Below are 26673 nucleotides of genomic sequence, written 5' to 3' on the forward strand. Positions count from 1 at the left end.
TCTGACTTACTTCCCTTAGTATGATAATCTTTAGTTCCATCCATGTTGCTGCAATGGTGTTGTTTCATTCTTTTTTATGGCTGAGTAATATTCCATTGTATATATGTACTGTGTCTTCTTTATCCACTGCTCTGTCAGCGGACACTTAGATTCCTTCCATGTCTTGACTGCTATGAATATTGCTGCTATGAACATAGAGGTACCAGTATCTTTTCAAGTTAGAGTTTTCTCCAGATATGTGCCCAGTAATGGAATTGCTGGATCATATGGTAGCTCTATTTTTAGTGTTTTAAGGAACCCCCTTACTGTTCTCCATAGTGAACTTACAATTCCACTAATAGTGTAGGCGTGAATGTTCAGCTGTGATGATCTTGTCACTCGTGCTTCGGACAGGAAAGAAGAGCAGTTGGTGTCAATGTGATTTCCATAATGTTTGTTCTCTTTAGCCTTTTCTTTAGTCCGTATTTTAGCTGTTTTGCAGGACTTAATTTAGAGATCTAATTGGACCTGCTGTGAGCTGGTCCCAGGACATGGCTGCAGATGCTTGCGCGGAATCCTCAGGCTTAAGTTCAGATTTCATCCTTGCCATCTGTGGGTCATCCTGCCTATGCCAACACTGTCTCTCCAGCCTTGACCATGCGCCCAAGCTCCAGAGTCACATCCAACTCTCTTGGTCACCTCCACCCACAGCCTCTTCCAATTTAACTGCGCCAAAATTCATCTGTTTCATTTCTCCCACTATACCTGCTGTTTTTCTGGGTGCTGTATATTGGTGAATTGTACCACCTTCTATCCAAGTTTCTTGCACATTAAACCTGAAACTTACCTGGGACTCCCTTTCCTCTACCCACCCCCACAGGTATCAAGTCTTGACCCTTTAAATAGAATCTCACCCATATGCTCCACCCTTTGCATGGATCAGCCTTCCACCTCCCACCCTGGGTGGCCCCCTGAAGTGTCACCTACTGCTCAGAGGTATTCAGTGGTATCTCATCATCACCCAGATGGTCAAATCCTCATTAGCTGGCATGGCCTACAAGATGGTCTGTTCTGTGCAAAGCCAGTTCCCGTTCCACAGAACCCTTGGTGCCCTAGCAATAGTGAGCAAGATTGAATTTATAGGGACTTCCCTGGTGGTCCAGTGGTTAAAACTCTGCATTCCCTGGAGGGGGCCTGGGTTCAGTCCCCACTTAGAGAACTAAGATCCCACATGCTGCATAGCATGGCCAAAAAAAAAAAGAGAAGACTCTGAAGAGGATATATATGTATATGTATAACTGATTCACTTTGCTGTATGGCAGAAACTAACACACTGTAAAGCAACTATATTCCAATTTTTAAAAAAAATTGGATTTATGGTCTCCCCAAAGCACTTGCTCATCCCTTGCTTCTGAAGGGCATTTCTCATGCTCTTCTCTCTGACAGGAACCCCTTCCACTGTCTACTCACCCTTCGAGACTCAACTCTGAGGTTGCCGTCTTTGTAGAACCATCCTGGTCTTTCTCAGAAGACTTCACACCTTTTATCTTCTGTCACCATTGTGCTGGTCACAGATCCCAATTTTAACAGTAATCATGTGAATGTCTGGGGGCAGAGGGTAGGTTTTTTTTTTTTGTCCATCCTATGGGGCCAATTTTCAGAATTGCAGGATCTTAGTTCCCCGACCAGAGATTGAACTCCAGTCCATGGCAGTGAAAACAATGAGTCCTAACCACTGGACCACCAGGAATTCCCTGCATTAGTAATTTTGTATTCTTTCCCATAACAGAGGCTTCCCAAATAGAATAAGCCTCAGGCTCCCTAAAACCTGGATCTGTCCCTGCTGGACTTAGTAACAATTACAGGAGCCTCTTAGGATCTCAGGAAGAGAGATTTTTGCAAGTTCTGGCTGTCAGGGACACAGTAGGAGCCAAGTAGAAGAAAAAATGGCCTTTTACGGTTTTTAAAAAATGAACTCAGACATCAGTTACAAAAACTCAGGTCCCATCAATCATTTCCAAAGTGCAAACAACCATGTAGTGACCATCCTCCTAAACCACCAAGGTCTCCCCACAGTCTGGGGTGGGCCTCGGGTTCTGATGGCCTCTCTGTGGCCCCCTTCTCCAGAGACCTGTTCTTGGTGACACTTAGAAGGACAGACCCTGCAGGAAAGGCCAGTCATCGACTGGCAGATGTGGGTATAGAAGACAGGTCCTGCCTCCAGTGGGATAAATATGGTTCCATTCATGTTATAGAGCTGCCTGTGGGGTCAGACCAAGGCCAGACTTAACCGCGGGCACAGGCTTGCTGGGCTCTTTATCCTTCCCCCTCTGCCTTCCTCGCCCCCAAGACACTCCCAGCAAGCCGTGTGCACCTGAATCCCCATCCTGGGCTCTACTTCTGGGGAATCTGGTTGAGGACTCAGCTGTTTTCATCTCCAAATGCTTGAGCAGCCTGTGCTTGACCTTCTAGCAGTGGCTCTGGGCCTTCCAGGACAGCTCGGATCATCTGATGGTCTTACCTAGGCTGAGCCCAGTAGGTTGAACCTATTTGTAACGAGATGACCCACCTGCCCCATCCTTCCCCACTTCCCAGTCTGCCCTGGGAAACCCTTCTCAGGCAGTCAGCTCATCCTTGTGTGGCCAGGCTTCTGTTCTCTCACCTCCTGGTTTCTCTCCTCACCTCGTCTGATGTGGCAGAATCCCTGCATAGGTGCCCACTGAACTGAGCCCCATGTTCTCTGTGAGAGCCAGGGACTCATGGAACAGGACTTGCTGCAACAAAGAAATGGCTTCTGCGTGTGTGCACACTAAGTCATATCTGACTCTTTGCGACCCCATGGACTGTAACCCACCAGACTCCTCTGTCCATGGGGTTCTCCAGGCAAGAATACTGGAGTGGGTTGCCATGCCCTCCTCCAAGGGGTCTTCCCAACCTAGGGATCAAACTCGTGTCTCTTAGGTCTCCTGCATTGGCAGGCGTGTTCTTTACCAGCAGCACCACCTGGATAGCCCTAGAAATGGCTTACCTGAGCTCGTGTGCAATGGGGACTCAGGCACTTTCATCATCTTGCACAGTCAGTTCAACCGGAGTCCCTTCCATGTGTGCACTCGGTTGTCTTCTCTAGCACGCTCCCCAGTGATGCATTCTGTCCCCCTGCTCGAAGGAGTTCACATTGATTTTTCCCAAACATCATTTTGTGAGCCTGTGGTCTCAGCCAGTTGAGTGGTTTTTTGTATCTCAGTGATGTCATCTGGTTCCATTTTTTCCAAAGCATCTTACAGACACCGGTAGAGACAGCCCAGAAGATTTTTCAGTGGTTCTCAGATGAGCATTTTTATACTTTCACTTCATTGTTTAATTCTTACGAACCTAATTTATAGTATAAAATATAATTAACACATCAAATACATAGCTTCTTTTTAAAAAAAAAAAAAGTTTAAAATTAATCAAAGAAAAACCCGTGTGTACACAGTGATAAGAATTACGAAGGCATTTCTCTCAAGACTGAGATTTAGAAAACACTGGCTTAGAAGATTTACCACTTCTCTCTGCTTTAAACTTAACCTTGATGCAATCCTTTTTCTAGTTTACATTTTGAGTAAATACCCTAAACAGAATGGCCATGGAAAGAAATGTGGGGCCTGCTCCTGTGTGATCGTGATTTATCAACCGGGGCTCTGGGCGTGTGGACATGTGACTACTGTTTTGTCATCCTCTTACACACAATGTTCCATCTTACTAAAAAGGTGTCATTATTTGTCAGCTCCTTTTTTGCAATTCAGATCCATGGCTAACAGGTTCATTTTTTATTTTATTTATTTATTTTACTGATTTCCTAGTCTAATAGCCCTACCAAAAACATAGTGTCACTGAGTGACAGATCTTGTCTTTGGAAATCAAGCTGACCCTGGGGATGAGCACTTTTGCCCAAAGATAGACCATTTTGCTAGTAACCGCAGTTAAAGTCATGTACAAGATGGCCCCCAAGCTCACACCTTAGAGGCAAGAGTCAGCTTCCTTCTCTGGTCTTGAAACCAGGGTCCATGTTACCTACCAGCCTTGCCCCAGCACCTCTTCAGTTCTCTGTGAATGCTGGACGATGACCACAAATAATCTCATGTGCAGTTTAGTTTTAATCACAGCCTGGCACCTGCTCCCTCCAGGCTGGCAAATGGACGTGCCAGTGGAACACCCAGACACCCTCTTACAGCTGCTCTGTGACCTTGAGGATCCCGTGCTCCTTGTTAATGCTGGTCTCCTTCTCCGAGTCCCAAAGTCTTACTTCTTTATTTGTTGGTATCATGGGTATTAGGGTTTCTCTGGTAGCTCAGCTGCTAAAGAATCCTCTTGCAGTGCAGGAGACCTGGGTTCAAACCCTGGGTTTGGAAGATCCCCTGGAGGAGGGCGTGGCAACCCACCCCAGTATTCTTGCCTGGAGAATCCCCATGGACAGAGGTGCCCCGAGGGCTACAGTCTATGGGGTCACGAAGAGTCAGACACGACTGAGCAGCTAAGCACACATCATGGGTATTAAACACTCCAGTGGACAGGAGTTGAGTAGGTGTGTTTTGCTTTTGTTCTGCTGCTGGTCAACCTTCTCTTGTTTCAAAAAAGAACCTTTAAAAAATTATTTGATGATTTTCTTTAGCTCTGTTTGCAAGACACCCTTTCTTGGGGTTTAGGTTTATAGACGCTACTCACTTACATCTGTCTCTGCCTCAAAGCTTTCCTCATAGCTTGTCCCTTCTAGCTCTGAGTTCACTTCAGAGTTGTCTGTGCAGTCACGTCAGCTTACTGTGATTCTTCTACGTCTCTGCTAATTATTTAGTTGTGTTTGTGGTGTCAGACCCCATTTTCAAGAATGGCTCACCTTAGTTGAGAAGGAGGACATATATGTTTTTTTTAGATGTCAGCTCACCTTTCAGCATTTTGAGGTCTCTGCTCATGAACTACAGATTCTCAGCTGGACTGGGTTTCTCATTCCCGGCTGCCGTGAGCATAAAGATGATGTGAACGTCTTCTCTCCATACCCATCACTTCCACTTCTCAAATCACTTCCTCCTCGTTAATTGGAAATAAGTCAAGACTAGCAGCCGCTCCCGCTGCTTTCTCAACCTTCTGAGGCCTGAATCTGTCAGCCAGTTAGGCCAAGGGTGTGTCATGCACAGTTTCGATCATAGTGACACGATGAGAACGTGTGGGCACGGTGGAATCCCCACCAGTTATGTCTTCGATGTTTCTTCCTGATTCCTGTAGCAGCGCTACGCATTCATTTCCCACATTTGGCAGTGGCTGTGATGTCCTGCTGTTACTGTATCACTTTTCTCTGTTCATCCCCATTTTTTTCCCCACATGAGAACTGGGGTAGACATGCATATAGAGTTATTTGTTATTGACTTACGGCGACAGCTTACTGACTCTCCAAACCAACCAGACAAAAGCCTACTCCTTATGAACAGACCATGGTGCATGGCATCTCCCTTTGTCGAAATCTAACCAGAGCCTGGTTCCTGTGGTCCCCCTGCCTTCCGTGAGCTTTTGCTGAATTGTCATATCCTCCATGGCCCCAGATCCGGTTTTGCTTTTCCCAAATTCTACTGTGTTGGCAACCAGACTGGCCCAACCAGCTACATTGCCTCAGGCTCCCTTTGCTAACTGGGTCTGTGCTGGGTTTGGCCAGTGTGAGCACTGATGGGTATTAGAGTGGAAGGAAGAGAAAAACCAAGGCAATTGATCAACCCTGGTGCATTAGTGATTTAGATTTGTGCCTCTGCAAAATTTCAGATTACCCGGGTTTGTTGTTCAGTCCTTTAGTCATGTCAGACTCTTTGTGACCCCATAGACTGCAGCAGACCAGGCTTCCCTGTCCTGCATTATCTCCTGCAGTTTGCTCAGACTTAATGTCTGTTCAGTCAGTGATGCCATCCAACCATCTCATTCTCTACCGTCCCTTCTCCTGCTGCCTTCAGTCTTTCCCAGCATCAGGATCTTTTCCAACGAGTGAGCTCTTCACATCAGATGGCCTAAGTATTGGAGCTTCAGCTTCAGCATTAGTCCTTCCAATGCAGAATAGTTACATCTGCAAATGGGAGGTCCATGAGTGCTAAGGGCTATTGAAATTACCCATCAGAGGCTGAGAAGCAGCGCTGGAGAGAGGGTTAGGAAGAGCACATAGGCAGACAACATCGTGCCCGACACACTAGGAAGAAGAAAGGTAAACGGGTCTGGAGACCCGGAGCTGTAGGGCGTGAGATGGGGATTTGTTGGGTAGGACTGCAGAACAAAAGGCATGCTAGACGAGGTGGAACAAAGTAGATTGGGTCCAAAAGAGGTCATAGTTCTCTTTCCACTGTTGTGGGCATCAGGAAATGTAGCGGTCAGGTTTTCAGATGCTTGCACTGCATCACCCCTAGCTGGTTGATGCAGGAAGCCATTTTGAGGAGCAGAGTTCTCGGAAACCTAGGATGGATTCAGGAGTGGGTTGGGCTGACTCCCTGAAGGACACGTCAGAATCAGCCCGCCAAGGGTCAGGAAGCTGGTGAGTCAGGGGACCCTTCCTCCACTGACACTCAGGCCACACCTGCTCTGCCCCGTTCTGGATCCTGCCTCTTTCTCCATATCCCTCCGTTCCCGGCAAAGCCTTGCAGGAGCCGGTCTGCTTGGCAGAACCCAAGTCAAACGACTGTGGCCCAGGAGCACGGAAGCCAGGAAATAAGGGTTTGAATGTTTAATTTTTTTCATTCTCTGTTGGAAAAACTGCCTTTACTCTGTAAGATGTTACTGATGTGAGGAGTATGGTTAGAGTTCTGGGGCATCCATGGAGGACAGGTGTCCACTTCAGGAGGGAACTTATTTCTTAAAGGATGGAGTGTAGTGAGATGTCAGTCCCTTTAAGCTGCCACATCTAAACACCAGGAACTGGGTGGGCAACAAACAACAGGAATTTACTGCTCACAACTGTAGAGGCTGGCAGTCTCAGATCAGGGCAGCATGGACAGATGAGGGTCTTCCTGGTTGCTGGTTTCTGTCCCGTCCTCATGTGGTGGGAGGGACTAGAGGGCTCTATGAGGCCTTCTTTGCAAAGGGTACTAATTCCACTCATGGGGTCTCTGCTTTTATGACCTGATCACCTCCCAAGGGCTCCACCTCCTAACTCTACCACCTTGGGCATTAAATTTTCAGCATGAGTCTTGAGACAGACATTCAGATATTGGAGCCTTTGGAACAAGTCCAGGCATGTGGGGAGCTTTGTGTTAAGTGACTGTTGCTGCTGCTGCTGCTGCTAAGTCACTTCAGTCGTGTCCGACTCTGTGCGATCCCAGAGACGGCAGTCCACCAGGCTGCCCCGTCCCTGGGATTCTCCAGGCAAGAACACTGGAGTGGGTTGCCATTTCCTTCTCCAATGCATGAAAGTGGAAAGTGAAAGTGAAGTCGCTCAGTCGTGTCCTACTCTTAGCGACCCCGTGGCCTGCAGCCTTCCAGGCTCCTCCTTCCATGGGATTTTCCAGGCAAGAGTACTGGAGTGGGGTGCCATTGCCTTCTCTGAAGTGACTGCTACTATTATTATTATCAACTGTCAGGCATAGTGTTTGTACAGTAGAACCAATAAACACATTTAAAAATGTATGCCCTGGAAGATATGACATAAAATGTTGTCATTTAACTTTCTTTATGTATTTGTTTTATCTACTGTAACATCTGCAGGATAAAGCTCTTCTATTTCTTTATCCTCCCTAGAACATCTTCTGTATATACAAGCTCACAGTACATGTTCAATAAATGTTTGCTGAATGAACAACGAATTCAAAACATCAGAGAAATTATACTGATATGATCTTCAGTACCAGATGGGCTTGACCTTATCTTTGAAATAAATTCATAAAAGGTTCCCAGTCTGCCTTTCCTAGAAAGGTTATGCATACTTATTTTTCCACTATTTCATAATGAAAAATCAAACAAAGTCAAAAGAATTTTTCAGTGAACCTAAATGTTTGCTGAATAAACAACGAATTCAAAACATCAGAGAAATTATACTGATATGATCTTCAGTACCAGATGGGCTTGACCTTATCTTTGAAATAAATTCATAAAAGGTTCCCAGTCTGCCTTTCCTAGAAAGGTTATGCATACTTATTTTTCCACTATTTCATAATAAAAAATCAAAGTCAAAAGAATTTTTCAGTGAACCCCCGTATACACACTGCCTAGATTCTATCATTGTATGTGTGCTTGGTTCTCAGTTGTAGCCCACCAGGATCCTCTGTCCGTGGGATTTTCCAACCCACAAGAATACTAGAGCAGTTTGCTATTTCCTCCTCCAGGGGATCTTCCCAACCCAGGGATTGAACCTGTGTCTATTTCGTCTTCTTCATTGGCAGAAGGTTCTTTAGCACTGCACCATCTGGGAAGCCCAGATTCTACCATGAACGTTCTACAATACTTATTTTATCACATGTTTATCCTTCTCTACAACTTGTTTTGATCCATTTCATCCTTACACTTTTGTGGCCATGAGAAGGCAGATTTCTAGCTAAAGGGGACATGATTGACCATAGTGCCAACCACTGCGCTCTGTAATCTGTCGCCAAGTCTCCCAGCCAGTGACTGACCCAGCAGGGATACTGTGTCAGGCCCATTGCTGAGAGACAAGGAACCCCCGGTGATAGTCATCACTGCTTCCATCAGCCCTTGGGGCTTCCCCAGCCTTCCTCAGGCTGCACAGCATCCTAGGGTATACCTCTCCGCTCCCTTCCATCCCTCTCTGCTTCACCGATGACCTGCATCCCGGCTGGGTGACCCTCCCCACCTCCTGCTTCTTCCTTCTCTCCCCACACAGCGGGGAGCTCCCTCTAAGACATTCCCTCCCACTCTAAGACAGTCTTTGCACAGTGGATCCTGTGTGCATATCTTCATCTCAGAGGACCTGGACTAACACCTTTGTCCTGTGAGCAGAACTGTTTTTATCTTCGTTTTACAGGTGAGGAAACCGAGGGTTGTAACTTGCAAAGGTCACAGAGCTGAGCTGGAATTCTGACTGGTGTCTCTGGCAACATCCTATTTCTAAGAAGATGATGCTCCTGGTTGGTTCTTGAATGTTATAAGTTGGAAAGGCAGCATCTAGGGGTTATAACTGATGATAACGACAACTCAGTGGTTCAGGTGCTCTTCATCTGGTTTAATTCACACAACAACCTTGTAGGTTGGTATTATTACTTCCACCCACATCGCACACCTGCTAAAAGGCAGAGCTGGCTCCTCCCCTGTGGCTCTCCTTTGGGGTCTTACACTTGACCTGCTGTGCTGCCACACTACTATAGAGAGCTCTGGCATTTAGGACCTGCCCCTTGGCTTCCCTGGTGGCTCAGACGGTAAAGCGTCTGCCTGCAATGTGGGAGACCTGGGTTCAATTCCTGGGTCGGGAAGGTCCCCTGGAGAAGGAAATGGCAATCCACTCCAGCACCCTTGCCTAAAAAATCCCATGGACAGAGGAGCCTGATAGGCTACAGTCCATGGGATTGCAAACAGTCGGACAAGACTGAGTGACTTCACTTTCACTTTCCTTGAAGACAGAAGGCACGGAGAAGAGCAGTGCTGGAAGGGATGTGTGGTTGGGTTGGATGGGGCCAGATCTTATGGAAAGGTCCCAGTGTACTGTATCGTGTTTGAGGGCATGGCTGGGCTTTCCTGGGAGTCCTGCTTAACTGAAGGAAGAAACCTGGTGCCTAGGGCCCCGGGGATGTGGGGAAAGGCAGGTGGGCAGCAGAAGCATGACTGGGGATTGATCAGGACCCTCCTGATAATAAGCTGCCTGGGCTGCTCAGATTGCCGTGGATGGTCAAGCTTGGTTGTGCATCAGCCATGTCCTGTATTTTCTGCATTCTGATGTGTTAACATCTGGGGTCCTGCTGACTCTGAATTGAGTAACATCCCAGAAACAGTAAACCACTCACCCAGTGAGAGCATCTTTGAAATGCAGACTGACCCATCCGGAGCCCACAACCCCACCACCTCCTCTATGGGCCTCTCCCACTCTGGACCACTGTTCTCCCAGTCCTGACCACCCCAGGGCCAGGAAGTAGATGGACCACTAGGGACAGCTGCTATTCCCAGAGCCCACTGAAATTACTCAAGGTAGCCAATTCTCAGCCTACCTACCCTCCTCACCTGTATCTCCCCATGGAAACCACAGGCAAGACTCTAGAAACGGTGGTTTCCCGTCTCCCTCTGCCTCCTGACTGGCCTAGTGCCTGGCCCACCATGTGGTCCCCACAGTGATGGAAGCTGAGGGCACCCCTTGCCAATCCCCTGGTCACTGCCTGAGCACCGTGCCGGGAACCAGCAGGCCTGGGTTGGGTTGTATGGCTGTCTGGGGTGACAGACACGCCCCCTTACCCTGCACACCCAGAGGGAGATGTGAGCTCTGCACCAAGCGTGTTCAGGACAGACCATGGGTTGAAACATGGCCACTCCCTATTCGTGTGATGTCATCCCATGATGCCATCGTTTTGCACACTCCCACTCCGTCCTGTGCTCTACTGGGCAAAGTGGATTAAAGAATGAATGCGAATGCCTTCCCAACCACATGGATGGAACTTGAGGATATTGTGCTGAGTAAAATAAGTCAGAGGGAGAAAGACAAGTGCTATACTGTCTGACATAGAGAAATTAAAACAAAAAACCGAGCTCAGAAGCCACCTTTGGGTGGTTCCCAGAGGCTGGAGGTGGGGTATGGGGTGTGGGAAGTGGGTGAAAGGAGTCAAAATGTACGAACGTCCAGTTATAAAATAAGTTATGGGATGCTGTACTGCACAGTGACTGTAATTAGTAATACTGTACTGCAGGTTTGAAAGATGCTAAGAGAGTAGGTCTTAAAAGGTCTCATCACAAGAAAAGAATTCTGTGACTGTGTATGGTGGTGGGTGTTAACTAGACTTATTGTGATCATTTTGCAATATAAGTGAATAGTGAATCCTTGAGTGTTAGTTGCTCAGTTGTGTCCGACTCTTTGCGACCCCATGGACTATAGCCCACCAGGCTCTTCTGTCCATGGAATTTTCCAGGCCAGAATACTGGAGTGGGTTGCCATGCCCTCCTCCAGGGGATCTTCCTAACCCAAGGATCGAACCCAAGTCTCCCACATTGCAGGCAGATTCTTTACCGTCTGAGCCACTAAAACTATCATCGTATGTCAATTAGACCTAATTTAAAAATCACAATAAATTCAACCATAGGTATTTAAAAAAAAAAGAATAAATGTATTTAATGCCTCACCATGATACTGCTGAACATAATAGATTTAATTTTCTCCTTCCCCATTTCTTCCAGGTAAATTCTAGTTTCAGTTAAAGAAAATGAGAGTGAATTTGTAACTGACAGTTTTCTTATAGTATCACACCAAAGCTAGCAGGATTTATCCTCAACACTCAAATCAGCAAATTAAAAATTGCACTATGAAGAGATTTTTAATTCTCATTGTGTATCACCAGCTCATTCTTTGGAAAAACAGCTGATTCAGTTCAGCCTCATTCCTAAGTGTTGTGTTGGTATTTTAATTGGAATTACATTAAATCTCTACTAAATTAAAGAATGTTGTCATCTGGAGTATTTCTGGACTGCCAACAAGGAGACTGTGATATCTCTCCCCATGATTTAGATCTTTCTTCATTTTTCCATTAAGGTTACCTAATCTTAAATGGTTCTTATATTTATTGAATCAAATGATTCTTTTCTATTTAATTTTTATAGCTATTATGATCGGACAAGATAGTGAGTTTCTCTTCTGTTACTAAAATTGACACTGCAGTTGATTTTTCATTTATAGGTAAGATCCTGTAATTTTCCTGAACCCCTTCCCTCAAAAAAATTTTTTTGTTGATTTTTGTGCAACTTTAAGGCAATGCCAAAGAATGCTCAAACTATCGCACAATTGCACTCATCTCACAAGTTAGTAAAGTAATGTTTAAAATTCTCCAAGCCAGGCTTTAGCAATACATGAACTGTGAACTTCCAGATGTTCAAGCTGGTTTTAGAAAAGGCCGAGGAACCAGAGATCAAATTGCCAACATCCGCTGGATCGTGGAAAAAGCAAGAGAGTTCCAGAAAAACATCTATTTCTGCTTTATTGACTATGCCAAAGCCTTTGACTGTGTGGATCACAATAAACTGTGGAAAATTCTGAAGAGATGGGAATACCAGACCACCTGACCTGCCTCTTGAGAAACCTGTATGCAGGTCAGGAAGCAACAGTTAAAACTGGACATGGAACATCAGACGGGTTCCAAATAGGAAAAGGAGTTCGTCAAGGCTGTATATTGTCACCATGCTTATTTAACTTATATGCAGAGTACATCATGAAAAACGCTGGGCTGGAGGAAGCACAAGCTAGAATCAAGATTGCCAGGAGAAATATCAATAACCTCAGATATGCAGATGACACCACCCTTATGGCAGAAAGTGAAGAGGAACTAAAGAGCCTCTTGATGAAAGTGAAAGAGGAGAGTAAAAAAGTTGGCTTGAAGTTCAACGTTCAGAAAACTAAGATCCTGGCATCCAGTCCCATCACTTCATGGGAAATAGATGGGGAAACAGTGTCAGACTTTATTTTTTTCGGCTCCAAAATCACTGCAAATGGTGACTGAAGCCATGAAATTAGAAGACACTTGCTCCTTGGAAGAAAAGTTATGACCAATCTAGACAGCATATTAAAAAGCAAAGACATTACTTTGCCAACAAAGATGCTAGTCAAAACTATGGTTTTTCCAGTAGTCATGTATGGATGTGAGAGTTGGACTATACAGAAAGCTGAGCGCCGAAGAATTGATGCTTTTGAACTGTGGTGTTTGAGGAGACTCTTGAGAGTCCCTTGGACTGCAAGGAGATCCAACCAATCCATCCTAAGGGAGATCAGTCCTGGGTGTTCATTGGTAGGACTGTTGTTGAAGCTGAAATTGCAATACTTTGGCCACCTGATGCGAAGATCTGATTCATTCGAAAAGACCCTGATGCTGGGAAAGATTGAGGGCAGGAGGAGAAGGGGACGACAGAGGATGAGATGGTTGGATGGCATCACCAACTCAATGGACATGGGTTTGGGTGGACTCCGGGAGTTGGTGATGGACAGGGAAGCCTGGCGTGCTGTGGTTCATGGTGATGCAAAGAGTCGGACACAACTGAGTGACTGAATTGAACTGAAGGTATATAAATCATATCAGTATAAAACAAAAGCACCAGTATAAAAACAGACTCATAATTGTGGAAGCAATAGATGCTCATTTTAGAGGAACTAGAGGGTTTCAAGACAGGGTCGTCATGGCTGTCTCACCATTGTTATTACTGTCACTTATCACCTGTCATGTACAGGTATTTCCCTTAAAGCCTTATTTGTCCCCATTTTATGGATGTGGAAACTGAGTCTCAGAGAGGTGAAGTAACACAGAACAGAGAACACACACACATATTCACACCACAAGTTACAGTGCTGGGTTTTGATCTAGCTCTGGCTGAGTCGAAAGCCTTTACATTTAATAGCAGAAAAGGAGATAATTGGGAATGAATTTAACTCAATAAACATGGGAATTGTTCAAAGAAAATGAAAACACCTTAAAGGAAAATAAAGGCTCTGAGGAATCAACACCTTTGAGCTTTGTCTCCTTCATAATTTGGGTTGATTTCTCAAGGGAGAAATGGCCTTTAATTGTCAGTTTTATTTGCATTTTTATTCCTAAGAAGTTTCAACATTTTCAGATTAAACACATATCTTTTCTATCCTGTTTTCTCATGGGTTTTTATTTTTCCATTCATAACTTCTGCTAATTTCACCATTGGGAAATTTAAGTAGGTTTTTTTTAACTGACTTATTTGAATTAATTATATAAGTATTTATATTATTTCTTGTCAAATCCCTAGCAAATATTAAACCACCCCTTTGCTTTACCTTTTAATTGTGTGTATAATGTGGTTAATATACAAATACTTTGATTACTTTTAAATATAATTACATTTATCAGTCTTTTCCTTTTTGATTCTTTTTTTGTTTGGATTGGGGTGTATGCTGAAAATGACCTTTCCCATGCAGAGATGAAATAGATGAATGCCTGTTCTTTCATCTAGTCTTACTACTCATTTTTTTTTCAATTCTGTAATGCACCTGAAATGCATTTTGAGTTGAGGGATAAGAAAAAGAAAGTACTTTACTTAGCTGGGTAATACAGTCACTTCATAATAATCAGGTCTTTTTTTTTTTCTTTTCTTTTTTATTCAAAAGATCTTCAGAGGTTGGTGCATGCATGCATGCTAAGCTGCTTCAGTTGTATCTGATTCTTTGCAACCAGTAGCCCGCCAGGCTCCTCCATCTATGGGATTCTCCAGACAAGAATACTGGAATGGGTTGCCATGCCCTTTTCCAGGGGATCTTCCTGACCCAGGAATCTAACCTGCATCTCTTACATCTCCTGCATTGGCAGGCGGGTTCTTTTATCATTGGTGCCGTATGGGAAGCCTGTTTTATGGTTGGATGCCATAGCAGTTCATCCTCCCATGAAGTAGTGTTCATTGATACCACACATTAGACATTATGGAAAACAGTCTAGTATTTTCATAGTTTCTAATGGTCTTCCAAATTCTTGGAAGGATACCTGCTTGATCCTGGTGATTTCTCTATATGTAAAAAAAAAAAAAGATCTTCAGAGATTTTTAGCTTGAAAATAAAAGCACATCTTTTCTCATTTGAGAGGCTATTTTGTTCTTTCAACATGAAGTTACTTTAGTTGTTACCTCTAACTTATTTTTAAACAGATTCTGCACCGTCAGCCTAAGACAGGTCTTCTCTTACGACACAGGGCTCGTCATTGTGAGATGAGCTGGCATCTGCTCTGTGTCTTGAGGAGCGAAGGTCTGCTCTGGACAAACAGACTGGATGCTGTGGTTAGCTAACTCCTTTAATCAACTAAATTTAATAGTGTCCCTAACTTTAATAAGACTTTTACTTTTTAAAAATTGAGATATGATTCACATGACTGAAAATTCACCCTTTCAAAGCATACGTGGTCTTCATTATATACAGTGTTGCGACCATGCTGCTGCTGCTGCTGCTAAGTCGCTTCAGTTGTGTCCGACTCTGTGCGACCCCATTGACGGCAGCCCACGAGGCACCCCCGTCCCTGGGATTCTCCAAGCAAGAACACTGGAGTGGGTTGCCATTTCCTCCTGCAATGCATGAACGTGAAAAGTGAAAGTGAAGTCGCTCAGTCGTGTCCGACTCTTAGCGACCCCATGGACTGCAGCCTACCAGGCTCCTCCATCTATGGGATTTTCCAGGCAAGAGTACTGGAGTGGGGTGCCATCGCCTTCTCTGGTTGCAACCATAACCCACCATCTAATTTCAGAACATTTCTGTCACCCCAGAAAGAAAACATTAGCAGTCACCCCAACTCCTCCTTCCTCCCAGCCACGAGCAATCTCTCCTATGTTTTGCAAGAGTTTGTGAAGTATTGGTTAACTTGTTAACACTGGGGGAGATTCACGAGTGAAGTCATCTAGTTGTGGACTCCTCATGTTAGGAACTTTAGGGCGGTATTTTAAAACTAATTCTGCCTTTTCATTATAGATCTATTCAGATTTCCTATTTCTTTTTGAGTCAGTTGCAGTAGTTTGTGTCTTTCTAGGAATTTGTCCTTTCATCTAAGTTATTTAATTTGTTGATATGTAGTTGTTTGTAGTATTCTCTATATATCAACAATAAGTTTGTTGATATAAATTCTCATAGTTCTTTTTATTCTTTAAATTATGTAAAGTGGGTCGTCATGTCTTCTCTTTCATTCCTGATTTTAGTAATTTGAGTCTTCTTTTTATAATTCAGTTTAACTAAAGGTTTATCAATTTTGTTTATGTTTTCAAAGAAACAACTTCCTCAATTTTCTCTTCTTTAATTTATTTATTTCCCCTGTGATCTTATTTCCTTTCTTCTGCTTGATTTAGGTTTAGTTTGCTGTTTTTAAAATTTCTAATGGTGAAAGGTTAGGCTTTTGATTTGAAACCTCATGTATTTTAAATATAGCCATTTTACAAGTACAGATTTCCCTCTAAGCACTGCCTTAGCTGCATCCCATAAATTTTGGCATGTTGTGTTTTTGTTTTCATTCATCTCAAACTATTTTCTAATTTCCTTTATAATTTCTTCTTTGATTAATTGGTTACTTGAGTATATTGTTTAATTTCCACATATATAGAATTTCCTAATTCTCTTACAGCTGATTTCTAATTTCATCTGTTGTTGTGCTTTTAATCCTTTTGAATGTGTTGAGACTTGTTTTATGACCTAAGATATGATCTTTCTCAGAAAATATTCACATGCATTCAAGAAGAATGTATTCTGCAGCTGTTGGGTGGCGTGTTCTGTGGTATCTGTCCGGTCTTGTTGGTTCCTAGTGTCAGTCAGTCTTCTATTTCCTTGTTCATCTTCTAATTCTTCTGTTCGTTACTGAAAGTGAGCATTGAAATCTGCAACTGTTTTTGTTGCATTTCTATTTCTCCCTTAATTCTGTCAGGTTTTGTGACATGTATTTGGAGGCTCTGTTGTTAAATGGATTGGTCCTGTGATCATGATAAATGTTCTTTGTCTAGTAACTTGTCTTAAAGTCCACTTTGTCTGACTTTGGGGTAGCCCTACCAGCTCTCTTTTGGATACTATTTTCATAACCTTTTCCATTCTTTTATTTTCAATCTGTGTGTCCTTGAAGAGAAAATGAATCTCTTATAGATAGCGTACCTCCAGAGAAATAGAACCAGTAAGACATAGATATAAATATAGGTCTAGATATGTGAAGAGATTTATTATAGGAATTGGCTTACGTGATTTTGGAGACCAAGGAGTCTCACAATCTGCATTCTAAGCTGGGGAACCAGGAAAGCAAGGGGTTCAGTTCAGTCCAGATCCAAAACTTGGAGAGTGTGGGGAGTTGGTGATGTTAAGTCCAAATCCAAAGACCCTATAATCAGGAGGCTGTGGGCCGGGGGTGGAAGTACTAGTGTGAGTCTGAAGTCCCAGGAACCAGGAGCAGCAGTGTCTGAGTGCAGGAGAAGATGAATATCTCGACACAGAGAGAGCAAAGTTGCCCTTTCTCTACCTTTTTGTTCTGTTCAAGACTTTAGCAGGTTGGATGGTGTTTACTCACACATGTGAAGCTGTTTATTCAGTCTACACTGCTGTTGTTATTCAATCGGTAAGTCATGTCCAACTCTTTGCAACCCCATGAACTGGCGCAGCACGCCAGGCTTCCCAGTCCTCCCTTATCTCCCGGAATTTGCTTAAATTCATGTCGATTGAATCAGTGATGCCATCCAATCATCTCATCCTCTGTCGTCCCCTTCTCCTCCTGCCCTCAATCTCTCCCAGCATCAGGGTCTTTTCCAGTGAGTCTGCTCTTCACATCAAGTGGCCAAAGTATTAGAGCTTCAGCTTCAGCATCAGTCCTTCCAGTGAATAGTCAGGATTGATTTCCTATAGGATTGACTGGTTTGATCTCCTTGCTGTCTGAGGGACGCTCAAGAGTCTTCTCCAGGCCCACAGTTGGAAAACATCAGTTCTTCAGCACTCAGGCTTATCTCAGTCTACATATCCTAATGCTGATCTCTTCTGCAGACCTCTGTACAGACAGACCCAGAAATATTTTACCAGGTTTCAGGGCATGCCTTAGTCCAATCAAGTTACATATAAAATTAACCATCACAGACAGCATATGGTTAGATCATCAGAAATTCTTTTATTCTGCCCAAGTCTGTTTTACTAGAGTGTTTAATCCATTGACATTTAATGTAATTACTGGTAATATATGCTTTACATCTGCCACTTTGATGTGTATTTTCTGTATGTCTTATGCCTTTTTGCATCTCTGTTCCTCCAATGTTGACTTCTTTTATATTAAATAGATACTTTTTGGTGTACCATTTTAATCCCTTTTTCCTGTTTCTTTTTTAGTTACTTTCTTAGTGTTGCTCTGAAGATTGCAATTAACATGTTAATTTCTAACAATTAAGTTTGGATTAATCCCAGCATTATTCAGGTAACATATTATAATGTTGGGACTTCCCCGGCAGTCTAGCACTTAGGATGATGCACTGCAAGGGGTGTGGATTTGATCCCTAATCGGGGAACTCAGATCCTACATGCCATGTGGCTTGACAGAAAAAGAAACACACACACACAACAACAACAAAAACAACAACTTTGCTTCTGTGTAATTATTTTCAAAATATACATATACTTATCCATTTATTTGGCTGTGCCCGGTCTTAGTTGCAGCATGTGGGGTCTAGTTCCTTGATCGGGGATGGAACCTGTGCCCCCTGCTTTGGGATCGTGGACCACCAGGGAAGTCCCCCTTCTGTCTTGTTCTGGGTCCTCTCCTTTGTGCTAATTTTGTCATGCCAGTTACCTCTTTATATACTGTAAGGCCGTGAACACAGTTCTATGATTATAATTTTATGCAATTATCTTTTAAAACAGGAGAAAAAAGATTTTTTGAGCAAAACTTGGATAAATAAGTGGTGGAGGGGTTTTGTTTAATTTAGCACTGGCAGGAAATGGAGATGGAGTGGGGCCTTCGGGACTCTGGTTGCAGGGGGCACCTGGAGCAGATGGTGGCTATCGCCACACCCTTCCCCACTGGGCATCACCTTGGGCCTTGCTGCTGGCTGGCCTTTCACAGCTCTTTCTTGTCTGGGGAAATCCGCATCTCAGATGTGGTCAGCTCTGACCCCAAGGCCTGGGTAAGCCTGTTGAGGAAGTGTGGGACTGTCCGTGGCCACAGTGGACTGGGTGACGTGGCAGACCTTGGCACACCCACCGGCCAGCGCCTGTTTCTCCAGTGTCGGCGGTGGCTCTGGGTGTAGGCTGACGCCAGGATACCACCCTACCCCTTACACGGATCCCTGGGGACCTCACTCAAGCCTCCACTGGTCCCTGGAACACCTGCCGGTGGCCTGACAGCATCAGCCGCTCAGTTCGGCAGGCCTCTGCAGTCCTTTTGAATCTGTATGTAGGTGGACCCACCTGTCTATTAGCAGGATTCCAGCAGGAACTGTGGGCAGAGGGCCCGGGTCCAACCCTGCGCTGGCCTCTGCTCGCTGCCCCGTTGATGTGCCTGGGGTTTGTTCTCACCCGGACTGGCTCTATGCAACCTTGGCTCCACCACCAGGCGGGTCCTCTGGGAGGAACACAGGACCCCAGGAAACAAGCTCCGTGCAGACAGGCCCTTCTGTGGGTCTGTAGCTGCCCAACTCCTTGTGAAGGAAAGAAAACCAAGACCGAGGCAGGGAAAGGCCTCCTTTCTGTCTGGGTGGGAATGACCTGCTGTGTAGATGCTCCGCGCTTGCCTGCAGCTTTCATGAGCAGATCCCTTTGAAATAGGAACCATTGCCTACAGTTTACAGATGAGGAAATGGAAACTCAGGGAGGCTCAGTCACCCACCCAAAGTCACAAAACCAGTTCCATGACGGAGCCAGACGTGTCCCTTGGCTCCTGGCCCAATGCTTTTCCTTTGCTGTGCCGTGACTGTTGTCGGAGGTGAGAAAGCCCTGGTCCCTTTGCTCCCTTCAAGCCCCTCAGCCCTGGCTGCTCCCCTGGGCTCCATTCTTGCACCTCTGCTTCCCCGGGTGCCTGCCCTCCCCACTTCTGGTGCCATGTGGTCCCCAGGTCTTCTTTTTTCACTGATCCTCTGAATGGGCCATGTATTATTACACTGAGCACTTATTTTTCCTATAGTCAAGGGATTAAAAGTACTAAAAGCTAGTTTTTTCAGGACTCGAAATTTCAACCTCAAATTTTATGAACAAAGAGACCAAAACTCTTAGAGAACACACCTGGTCCAAGGTCACACGATGGAACTGGCTGAATCCAGGTGTCACGGCTCCCGTCCCCATGGCTCGCCTCTGGTGCCATGCCTGGGAGAGAGCGGTCAGGTTTCTCAGCACTTAACTAGGGCGGGAGTTTGGGGGTTGTTGCTTGTCTGTTCTCCATCAGGTGCCTGGATTCCCCTTATGTGACTTGGAGCAGGCGGCATCTAGAAAGACACAAATTAAAATAAGGAGACACTCCTGGTTTTAAGTTGCTGATTTTATTTAGCTTTTTATTTATTTATTTATTTATTTTAACTTTTTTTTTTTAATTGAAATGAATCCGCCACAGGTATACATGTGTTCCCCATCCTGAACCCTCCTCCCTCCTCCCTCCCCATACCATCCCTCTGGGTCGTCCCAGTGCACCAGCCCCAAGCATCCAGTATCGAGTCACCAGTCCAGGTTCGATATTTAGCTTTTTAAATTAATTTTTATTGGAGTATAGTGACTTCCCTCATGGCATCTGGTCCCATCACTTCATGGGAAATAGTGGAAACAGTAGCTGACTTTATTTTTTGGAGGCTCCAAAATCACTGCAGATGGTGACTGCAGCCATGAAATTAAAAGACGCTTACTCCTTGGAAGGAAAGTTATGACCAACCTAGATAGCATATTCAAAAGCAGAGACATTACTTTTCCAACAAAGGTCCGTCTAGTCAAGGCTATGGTTTTTCCAGTGGTCATGTATGGATGTGAGAGTTGGACTGTGAAGAAGGCTGAGCGCTGAAGAATTGATGGTTTTGAACTGTGGTGTTGGAGAAGACTCTTGAGAGTCCCTTGGACTGCAAGGAGATCCAACCAGTGCATTCTGAAGGAGATCAGCCCTGGGGTTTCTTTGAAAGGAATGATGCTAAAGCTGAAACTCCAGTACATTGGCCACCTCATGCGAAGAGTTGACTCATTGGAAAAGATTCTGATGCTGGGAGGGATTGGGGGCAGGAGGAGAAGGGGACGACAGAGGATGAGATGGCTGGATGGCATCACTGACTCGATGGACGTGAGTCTGAGTGAACTCTGGGAGTTGGTGATGGACAGGGAGGCCTGGTGTCCTGGGATTCATGGGGTCGCAAAGAATCGGACACGACTGAGTGACGGAACTGAACTGAACTGATAGTGACTTCACAGTTTGTGTGGGTTTCTACTGTACGGCAAAAGGAATCGGCCATGTGTATACATATATCCCCTCTTGTTCGGGTTTCCTTCCCCATTCAGGTCACTGCAGTTTTGTTTTTAATATACAAACACTCATCATCATTCACTTTGCACAGCGAGCCCCTCCCCACAGTTTTCAGGAATGTTGTCTCCACACCCTTGAGTCCAACCCAGAAATACTTCTGATCATTACAGAAGTGTCTTTACACATCCAATCAAGCCCTGAATTGCTGGGAGAGTGTCTAGTCTGGGATGCGCAGAAAGGGACCAAGCTTCAAATCCCTAGGATCCTGGAGCCCCACTGGCCTTCTCCATGCATGTTTTCAGAGGTTCTGTCCTGGGCACCTCCTTGTGCCTGGACTTACTCCAAAGCAGTCAAGCAGCAAGACGCCTTATTTTTCTGGGAACTCACAGGTTAAAAATCTTAAGATTTGCTGGAAGTATTTTGTTGAAACATAAATGACATTCAGGAATGTTTCCATCATCTCCAACATGGGGCTTAAACCCCACTTTCTCCATTCTGCTTTGGCTCCTCTCATTCCCTAAAAGATGTCTGTGCTTTGGGATGCATTTGATCATATGGGTTATATTCAGTCCCTTGTATATACCACATAACAACTTTTTCAAAAAAGGACTTTACTAGGATTGTTTGACATTGCTGCCTTGAACATGGGTTGGCCTTTGTTCTTTCAGTTCAATTGAAGTGAAGTAAATCTATAGCTTCACTCAGAGCTGGGAGTAACCATTGCAGCCTCACAGGGTTTGCCAACCAATGGAATGAAAAGACCCCTGTTGAAATGAGCAACTAACCCATAGAGGCAGGGCCTCCCCTTTCTCTATTCTCATTCAGATTTCAGCTACCATACCCCACCAGCACATTCCAGAACAAAATGGCAAGCCAAGGGGAAGACTAGAGTCACTTTCTTTAAGTTTCTTTTGAGAGGTGCATCTTCTTAGAAGTAGAAAATTATTCTGAAAATTATTATTGTGGAAGATGATCCGGTAATACAGTGATGTACCCTCATTGTAAAGGGGTGTATTGTGTGATGAAGGTGACCTCCTCAAAGGTCAAAACCTTTGAGACTCTACCATAGTCAGAAATCAGGGGGGAGGCTCTGGACTCACCGTGGAGAACAGCAGACCAGTGATGGGGACGCGTGGCCCTCGGCAATTCCCCCCCCTGTGCAGCCGTCCTGTCGAGGTGTTTGTGATGCTGCACTAAGGTCCCTGCGATGGAAGTGCTCCGTGCTGGAGAAGGGACCGGGGAGAACAAGATGGGGGCAGGACACCCCTGGTGTTTGAGAGAGCTTTCTGGAGGGAGGTGGAGCTTGTAGATGGGTGGGGGTCAGAGAGCAGAAGGGCGTGGGGGACAGTGGATCACAGGACGGTCCAGGGTTGTTGAGGCATCTGATAAAGGTGTGGGAACTCTTTGTTCCCAGCGGGCTGCCCCACTGCCCTGGGCCATTTTAACGACTGGTTCAGAAATTCTGCACCCTAGAAGAGGAATGAGCGTGTCATTCGGGCATTTGTGATCAGACCAACCAGGGCTGCCTGTGAGGAGGGTAAGTGGGTGGTGTCCCAGCTGAGGCCCTAACACCCATCCCCATCATCAAGGCAGCTCTGCCCTTTTCTGGTGAATCGAAGAAAATGGGAACGTCCCTGGTGATCCAGTGGTTAAGACTTTGCGCTTCCAGGGCAGGGGATGGGAGTTTGATCCCTGGTCGAACTAAGGTCCCACATGCTGTGCGTGGTGCAGCCATAGAAAAACAAATTGAAGAAAGGGATTCTGGTGTAAATAAGTAATGTTGACATTGGCTACTCCAGTCTCTACCCCATGCTAAATACAGGGAAACTGAGGCTCAGAGCAGTGAGGCTGCTCCTTTGCAAACTGTCCAGCTTGATAAAGACAGATTTAGGCTACCAGGATGTTCCAAAACAAAATGGCAAGCCACATGGAAGAATAGAGTCACTTTATTTGAATTTCTTTTGAGAGGAACTTCTTGTTAGAAGTAGAAAATTATTCTGACCAAGTAAATTTTGGTCCTCAAAATGTTTTCAAATAAAAGATGTTGACTTTATAAAGAATACATTTCATAGGTCTATAAAACATGCAGTGCTATGGCTCATAAACTCTTTGTAACTTAATACAGCATGACATAGGTCAATGAACAAAATTCAAGGTACAAGCAGCTGAAGTGGGGATGCCAAAGATGAAACTGTTCATTTCCTGATTGTCATACTTAAACCCCTGAGTGTGTCAGGTCCAAAGCCATAATAATTTAAGAGGCAATGACTCTAGAAATGATGTCGGCAGACTGTTTTTCCAGTTTGGCTGGTGTGATTGGAAAGAGTTTGTGATCACAGTTGTGTGCTCTTGGGAGCTGCTCAGATAATTAAAGGATAAGAAAAATTGCCAGCCTCTGAATTTGGGACCAACTATTCTACCAGTATAAGCTAAAGGATCAAAGCCCCTCCAGATTGAAACCACACTAGACTATAAACCTGATAAATAGTAGTTTTTACCCCGGCTAAAAATTTCCCCATTGCCAGTAGATGTAACTGCTTTGCTTTCAACATTACCCTGTCATAATTTCAAAAAGTTATCTTGCTGTCTCAAAGTTATGTCTACTGCAAAAGTACAAACTAAAAGCCAGGGAGCCATGTCAACAGGTGCATAACTGCTGTTTGATGACTTGGAAGAAGGTGACTGTGGCTGGTTAGAAAGCACACGCGCCTTCTGGGGTGGGGGGCACCTGCCAGTCCATCCCACCAACTGTTGTCATCCAAACTTTGTTCCCAGCCCTTGTCATTTTTTCAAAGATGCCCGAAATTCATTGGTAAGTGGCATGTCTTAATTTCTAAATATTGTCAGCTAGTTAGTTTTTCTTTTGCTCGTTTGCTTCTGCCCTTGTCATTTTTCCAAAGATGCCAGAAATTCATTGGTAAGTGGTGTGTCTTAATTTCTAAATATTGGCAGCTAGTTAGTTTTTCTTTTGCTCGTTTGCTTCTGTAACATCAGGCAGACCAAAATTAAATTCGTGTTTTGTCCTGCAGTCAACATTCTTTCATGGCTCAGTAGAATAATCACATGGCTGAATTGCCAAAGATACCTGAAGGGATGCTCATCAGGTCCTCTTTTCCTTCTGTTCTTCTTCTGACAGCTTTAGTGTTGGTTTGTTTTAGCTTGTTTATTAGCCTCATTTCCCCCAACAAGGTCTGATGAAGTCTGATTCTCCTCACCAACTCATTCTTTCTCTTTCAACTCAGTCTTTCTCTAAAGACTGTAAGCAGTTCTCTCACCTTTCTTTGCCCTAGGAACGTGTTACAACTAAGAGTTGTAGGATTTTTGAATGTTTGTCTTCCATTCATATTTTCAAGAATGAAGGAAGCTTATACAGAATGGCGCATGCAGTTAGTTGAAGGGGAGGAACCTGGCTGGCAGTAGGGTGAGCCGGGGTCGAGGGGAGGGCGGGAATAAGTCCTGGAGCTCTGGTTCCAAGAGCAGAAGGTGTTCCAGAACTGTGCTGTCCACTGGAGTGGGCCCTGGCCGTATAGGACTGTCCAGCACTTAAGTGTAGCTGCAGTGAATTGATCTGTGAAACATACACAGGCTTGGAAACAGTATGAAAGAGAGAAAATATCTCAGTTGTTCATATTGACTGTATGCTACAGTGATAATATTTTAGATGTGTTGGATAAATGGAGATTAATTTTACATATTTCTTTTTACTTTTTTTTTGTTTACTAAACTATAGTTGATCTACCATATTGTGTTCCTTTCAAGAGTAAAGCAAAGTGATTCACTTATGCATATATATTTTTTCAGATTCTTTTCCATTATAAGTTGTTACAAGATATTGAATATAGTTCCCTATACTATACCGTAAATCCTTGTGGTATATCTAGTTTATATATGGTAGTGTGTATCTGTTAATCCCAGACTCCCAATTTATTCCTCCTCTTCCACTTTGGTAATCGTAAGTTTGTTTTCTGTCTGTGAGTCTGTTTCTATTTTGTAAATAAGTTTGTTTGTATCATTTTTTTAGACTCTGCATATAAACAGTATCATATAATATTTGTCTTTCTCTAGCTTATTTCTTCATTCATTATGATAATCTCTAGGTCCATCCACGTAGTTACAAATGGCATTATTTCATTCTTTTTTATAGCTGAGTAATATTCCATTGTATATATTTACCACATCTTCTTTGTCCATTCATCTGCTGATGGACATTTAGGGTGCTTCCATGTCTTGGCTGTTGTGATTGTGCTGGTGCTGGTACTGAACACTGAGGCGCGTCTTTTAGAGTTTTCACCTTTTCCAGGTAGGTAGATGCCCAGGAATGGGATTGCTGGGTCATATGGTAGCTCTATTTTTACTTTCTAAAGGAACCTCCAGGAGATTCCCTGGTGGTCCAGTGTTTAGGACTCTGTGCTTTCACTGCCAGGGGCCCAGTCCCCCCTCAGTGAGCTAAAATCCCACAGACTGCCTGGCATGCCCAAAAACAAACACAAAAGGAAACTTCACAGTGGCTGCACCGTTTTACATTCCTACCAGCAGTGTAGGAGGATTCCCTTTTCTCCACACGTGCTGCAGCTTTTGTTACTTGTGGACTTTTTGGTGATGACCATTCTGACCAGTGTGAGGTGATACCTCCTTATAGTGGTTGATAGTTTTGATTTGCATTTCGCTAATAATTAGTGATGTTGATCATCTTTTCATGGGCCCATTGGTCATCTGTATGTCTTCTTTGGAGAAATGTCAACTGAGATCTTCTGGCCACTTTTACTTTTTGATCTGGCTATTAGAAAACTTAAAATTACATATTCTACTGGACAGTGCCACCCTACAACAATGGTCTTTGAACTTTTTCTAGGTCCAGATAGTAAATATTTTAGGCTCCTCAGGCCATAGGTCTTTGCTGGCAACTACTCACCATGTCTTTCACGGTGATATAGATGATATGTAAGTGAATGGGTGTGGTTGTATTCCAGTAAAACTTTTTTTACACAGACAGTCAGGGATGGATTTGCTGATGCCTGCCTGAGAAGATAAAAGCCAGGGGGAAGGAGAGGATGAAGGTGCCTCTGAGGGACTGGTGGCATTCTGTTTCTTGATTTGCGTGCTGGCTTACAGGAGTGCTAACTTTCTGAAAATTCCTCAGGCTGTTTGTGTATAATTGGCATACTTTTGCATACATATATTAAAGAGCTAACTTAAAAAGAGTCAAAGATGAGTGGTCTGTCCCTACCAATCAGTGACAATCCTCTTCCCACGTTGAGTATTAAAAATAAGACAACCGGCCCCCAAGTGCAGTTGCTGATGCTAAGCCCTACTTCACCAAACCGAGTTCATGACAGTTTCAGCTCTCCCAGAAATGGAATCTTAAACCAGTCACACTCAGGAATCATGTGATCAGGGGCAGTGAGGTCGCCTGCCTGATAGACCACTGCTGTCCCCCAAAGGAAATGACTTTGCCGTAACCATCCCACCTTTTTACCTGGTATAACTTCCTGGATCCCACTCCCTCTGCCTGGGGAAGTCTTTCATTTTGTGCAGCTCCTGGGAGCTCCTTCTACCTTTCAGACTGAGTGCTGCTCAATTTGAATCTCTTTTTGCTCCAGTAAACTCCTCCTCATGTTGA

General features: G+C 44.4%; 1 protein-coding gene across 8 annotated transcripts in view; it reads left to right on the forward strand.

Annotated features, from left to right (window-relative positions):
• The window catches only part of RIN2 (Ras and Rab interactor 2), a 213988-nt gene that overhangs the window by 50452 nt on the left and 136863 nt on the right, over positions 1-26673 (forward strand). The window lies entirely within an intron of this gene.

Source organism: Bos javanicus, chromosome 13, assembly GCF_032452875.1.
Source record: "Bos javanicus breed banteng chromosome 13, ARS-OSU_banteng_1.0, whole genome shotgun sequence".
Taxonomy (NCBI): Eukaryota; Metazoa; Chordata; class Mammalia; order Artiodactyla; family Bovidae; genus Bos; species Bos javanicus.